The following is a 6000-nucleotide window of genomic DNA, read 5'->3' as shown; positions in this document are numbered from 1 at the left end:
TCATTTATCAGTCATGTTCTCTTGTTTCTTCATATGCATGGCTATTTTTCATTAAATATTTGACATCTAATATGAGAAAAGAAAAATATAGAAAGAAAGATGCTGTTATATTTCTTCAAGAATATTACTACTTGCTTCTGGCAGCCAGTTATAGGACAAGCAATCTGAGACCACCTTAACCCAATTTCATCTATTTCACAGACTGAAAATATTTGAACCTTCTCTTCAGTTTGGGGGTGGTGCTAATCTGTACATCTCTTCTCCTAGGGTTTGGCCAAAGAAAATAATCAAAACCTAAGGATTTTACCAAGGCCTACTTCCTTGGCAGACCATGATTGCACTTTCTCTCTTTCCTCAGGCTATTAAAAATTTTTTTCTGGCTTTACAATTTCTCAACTGCTTTCCTAGAATCATCTGATGCCACTAGGGATGGTAAAAATGCTTAGTATCGATTTCAAGATTCCTGTCTTTCCTGCTTATATTCCCTGTTATCATTCAATGCCTTGTTAGCTCTCAAATAACTTCACTAAGACACTTTCTTTATATGTTTTATTAAACATTTCCAAATATTCTTAGCAAAAGTGTTTGTCCCAACTACTTGGGTTGCCTTTACCCAAAGAAGTCGAATCAAGCTTTCTAATGTCCTTATTTTGGAGCAGGACTCCATTTTATGAATATACAAAAATCTGTTTATCGATTTGGTTGTTGCTGGACATTTGAGTTGTTTCTATTTTGGAGTGATTACCATGAAAATAGAACGCATGTAAGTATTGATGTACAAGATTTATGCTTTCATTTCATTTAAGTGAATACCTAGGCGTGGAATGGCTGGGTGTTTGGTAGATGTATTAGTCAGGGTTCTCTGGGGAAATAGAATCAACCAAGGAGATTGCTATCAGCAATGAGTGATGTTTTATCCAATTAGTTGAATGCCTTAAAAGGAGAAGTGATTTCAGCATTCAGGGAGAATTTTCCAGCTTGTCTTTGGACAGGCAATGTCTCCTGGGAACTCATCAAGGACCTTCATCAGAACTACACTGGAGCCCCTGGCTTGCAGCCTGCCTGCAAAATCTGGATCTGGAGAGGGTGGAGTGTGACAGTTTGATATTATTTATGAATTCCAAAAAGATATATTGATTATGTTTGTAAACTGGTCTGTTTCTCTGGGCATGATACCCTTTGATTGTATTAGATTCAGCTGAGACATCTGATTAAATTATGTTAAGATTTGATTCAACCGTGTCATTAGAGTGCAACTCGACATTGAGCCCCAAACCCCTTGAGCTGATGAAATAGACTCTTAGGTGGAAGTAGATACACAGGAGAAGAATACAGAGGAATAGAGACACCTGTATAGCCATGGCAGATACCCCAGGAAGACAGATGAGCCTGACAGTCTATACCTGACCTTGTGAAGAAAACAGAGCAGCTGAGCCCAGAAAGAAGCTAGGACCATGGTCCTTTAAGAGGAAGAAGGAAGGCTGAACCCTCACTGATATTGCGAGTAGCAACAGAGTTTGGAAAGGAAGTAACCTTGAGTTGGACTCTTTAGGGCCTTGTGACTGTAAGCTTCTACCCCAAATAAATACCCTTTAAAAAACCAACAGATTTCTGGTACTGTGAATCAGTACCTCTTTGACTGACTAAAACAGCAGATATATGTTTAACTTTTTTAAGAAACTGCCCAACAGCTTTAACAATTCTCACTACAGGTTTGTGAGTATTGTAGTTATTCTATAGCCTCAGCAACACTTGGTCTTGTCAGTCTTTTTAATTTTAAACATTCTAATGGTTGTTTATTAATATTTCATTCTGGATTAAATTGTATTTTCTTACTGACAAACGATGTTGAACATCCTTTCATGAGTTTGTCATTTGCCTATTTTCTTTGGTCAAGTATCTGTTGAAATCTTTTGTCCATTTTTATTGGGTTGATTTTTTCTAATTAAATTGTAAGAATTCTTTATATATTCTAGGGGCAAGTCTTTGCTAGATGTATAGTTTGCTGCTATTTTCTCCCTGTTTGTGGTTTGCCTTTTCTCTTTCCTAACATTGTCTTTTGGAACGCAAAGTTTTTTATTCTGATGCAATCCAAATTAACATTTTTTTCTTTGTGTTTCAGTTTGCCAGCTGCTAAAACAAATACCATACAATGGGTTGGCTTAACAACAGGAATGTATTGACTCACAGTTACAGAGGCTAGAAGGCTTGCTTCCTCCAAGGATTAGTATCTTCTGGCTGGCAATTCTTGGGATTTCTTGGCTTTCTGGCAATGTGGGAATGCCCATGGCAGCACATTCTCTTTTTCTCTTTCAGTTTCCATTGACTTGCAGCTTCCAGCTGCTCCTTTTGGCTCTACATCCATATCCCTGTATATCTGAATTTCATTCTGTTTATAAAAGACTCCAGTAATCCACATTAAAACCTAACCTGGTTCAGTTAGGTCACACCTTATCTGAAGTAATATCTTCAAGAGATCCTATTTATAATTGATCCATTCTCACCAGAACACAGACCAAGACCAAGAGCATGTCCAAATTGAATACACAATTCAATCCACTATACTCATATGCCTCATGATCTGTGTGTCTTATTTAAGAAATATTCCTCTAACTCTATGTCACTGAGATTTTCTCCTACTTATATGGTCTTATAGTTTTAACTTGTACATTTAGATCTAGAATCAAGTTTTTTGTTGTTGTGGTTTTTTTTTTTTTATTTTTACATATGGTTATCCAATTTTTCCAGAACAATATTAAACATATTATCTTTTCACTCATTGAATTGCCTTGACAACTTTTTTGAAAATCAGTTTCCATATTTGTCTAATGCTGGCCTCTATTTTCTGGACTCTATTCTGGTCCACTGATTTATATGTCTATGCCTACACAATGACTAGTCAATTGTTGTTTTTTAAAACAAAATTTTTAATCAGGCAGTGTAGGTCCTAAAAAGTTGCTATTCTTTTGCAAATTCTTTCAGCTATTTTGCAAGTCCATATAAATATTTAGGTCAGCTTATCAATTTTTATGACTATCCTGCTAGAATTTTGATTGAGAGTGCATTGAATCTATAGATGAACTTGGGGATAACTGATGTTGGAATTCTGGTCCTTAAGTCTGATATATCTGTCCATTTATGTACATCATCTTGAACTTTTCTCAGCAATGTTTTGTAATTTTCAGTGTGTAGATCTTGCACATTGTGGCAGATGGAATCTAAGGTGGCCTCCATTTTTCCTATCTCCTGGTGGTCATAGTTTATGTAACCCTTAGTTATCTCACATGTAATCTGTGTGACTGGGAACTGTGACTTGTTTCTAACAAATAGAATGGGGCACTGGTGAAGGAATCTCACTCCTGTGATTATGTCATATTATATAAGATTATTTTCTTAGACTATTCACTCAGGAGACTCTCTTTGCTGGACTGATAAATGGGCCATGTTGAGAAATCCCACTTGGTAAGTGTGATGGTTAATTTCATGTATTAACATGGCTTGATTGTAGTGTCCAGTTGTTTTTTTAATTAAGCATTGGTCTGATTGCTACTCTAAGGATATTTTATGAATAGATTTAAATCATTAGTCAGTTGATTGCATCTATGGCTGATTGTATCTACAACCAATAAAGGAGGCTGCCTTCAGAAATGAGAGACGTCTCCTCATCTAATCAGTTGGAGGCCTTAAAGTGAGAATTGAGAATTTCAGCAGTCGGAAAGAAGATTTTCCATCTCCACTTCAGCCAGCCCACTTCCCCTGGGGAAATCATTGAGTTTCCAATTTGTGGCCTGCCCTATGGAATTCAGACTTGCCAATCTCCATAAACATGGAACCAACTCCTATAGTAAATGTCTTAATATTTATATTATATATTATAAATATATAACATGTATTATGGAATATGCAACATATGCAATCACATGTTCTAAATATCTACTGCCTGTTCTGTTTTTCTGGAGAACTCTGAGAACTCATACAGTAAAGTACTGCAGGAAACCTCTAGGAACTACAGGGAGCCTATAGTAGCTGAGGGTAAATAACATCCAGCAGCCACAAGAAGTCAGAGCTTTGAATCCTACAATGTCTAGAAATAAATTTTCAAACAACCTGAGTGATCTTGAAAGCCAAAGAGTCCCAATCAAGTCTCCAGATAAGAATTCACCCAACAGGTACCTCGATTGCATCTTGTGAAATCCTAGGCAAAGGATTTAACTATGATATGCCCAGATTCCTAACCCACAGAAACTGTGAGATAATAAACGTATGTTGTTTCAACAAATAAAATTTTACTGAAGTATATCATTCACACATGATCATACATAAATAATAAATGTATAGTAAAAGTCATGAACTTACAGAACAAACATGAACATCATCATACATGGCTCCCATACATCACCCCACCACCAACACCTTGCATTGTTGTGGAACTTTTAGTTACAAACTATGAAAGAGTATGATCAAAATATTACTACTAACTGTAGCCCATATCTTACATTTGGTGTATTTTCTCCCCAACCTACTGAATTATTAAAGCCCTGTATTAGTATTACGTATTTTTTATAGTTCATGAGAGAATGTTCTCGTATTTGTCCTGTTAACCACAGTCCATCTTTCAACACTGGGTTCCTTTTGTTATACATCCCCATGTTTTGTACAAGTCATTCAACACACACACTCAGTGGCTCTCATTTTCATCAGAGTTGTGCTGTCATCACCTCAGTCAATTTTAGAACATTTTCATTACTCCAAAAGGAAAAATCCCACGGCTTTCAACCCTTCATATTTGTCATAGAAGTGATATAGTATCTTCTTTGCCATTATTGTAAGATTATTACAATATTACTATTTACTGTATCCGTAAATTATATTAGTTATAATTTTCCCATTTATTACCAAATTCTTAACACTTTGTAAAAAGACATTCTCACATCTATGCTATTAACCACACTCTTCATCCACTCCCCAAATCACTAAGTTATTGTTCTAGATTGTTCTGTAGTTTCTTTTCAGTAGAAATGTCCATCCACAGGCTACTCTTTTCAGCCACAATCTCATTTATGTATCAGTAGTGTTAATTATACACAGTATAATGTGTTACCATCAAATTTTTTCACACAATTTTCCCACATTTTTACAATAAATCTTACTAAAAATTATACATACGTTGCGCAGCAGCTCTCATTCTCAACCCACTTTCTCTTTCCTACTAGCATTTACCTCTGTGAGTTTATTCATACTATTTAATTCATGAGCCCATACGGTATTTGTCATTTTGTCTCTGTATTACTTCACGCAATATAATGTCCTCAAAATTCATCCATGTTGTCATATGCATCCTAATTTCGTTTCTTCTTACAGCTGAATAGAATTCCATTGTGTGTATATACCACAATTTTGTTTATCCATTCATCAGTTGAGGGACACTTGGGCTGGTTCTATATTTTAGCACTTGTGAATAATGCTGCTATGAACATGAGTGTGCAAATGTCAGTTTGCATCCTTGATTTTTCTGAATCGATTCCTAGGAACATGATTGGTGGATCATACAGCAGTTCTGTGCTCAGCTTCTTGAGGTAGTGCAAACTGTCTTCCACAGAAGCTGCACCATTCTACATTCCCACCAACAGTGAAGGAATGTTCCTGTATCACCACATCCTCTTCATCACTGGTAGTTTTCTGTTTTGTTTTCTTTTTTGATGATAGCCATTCTTTGTAAGTTTTGTGGTTTCCAAATATTTTCTCCCATTAAGTAGGCTGAATTTTTCCTTTTTGGACAAAGTCTTTTGGAAGAACAAAAGTGTTTAATTTGGAGGTAGTCCCATTTATCTACTTTTTCTTTCATTGCTGGTGCTTTGGGTGTAAGGACTAAGAAACCACAGTCTACCACAAGATGTTTTCCTACATTTTCTTCTATTTTCTACATTTTCTACAGTTTTACAGCTGTAACTTTTATATTTAGGTCCTTGACACATTTTGACTTAAATTTTGTATAAAGTG

Source organism: Dasypus novemcinctus, chromosome 29, assembly GCF_030445035.2.
Source record: "Dasypus novemcinctus isolate mDasNov1 chromosome 29, mDasNov1.1.hap2, whole genome shotgun sequence".
Taxonomy (NCBI): Eukaryota; Metazoa; Chordata; class Mammalia; order Cingulata; family Dasypodidae; genus Dasypus; species Dasypus novemcinctus.
This window is presented reverse-complemented; position numbering follows the sequence as displayed.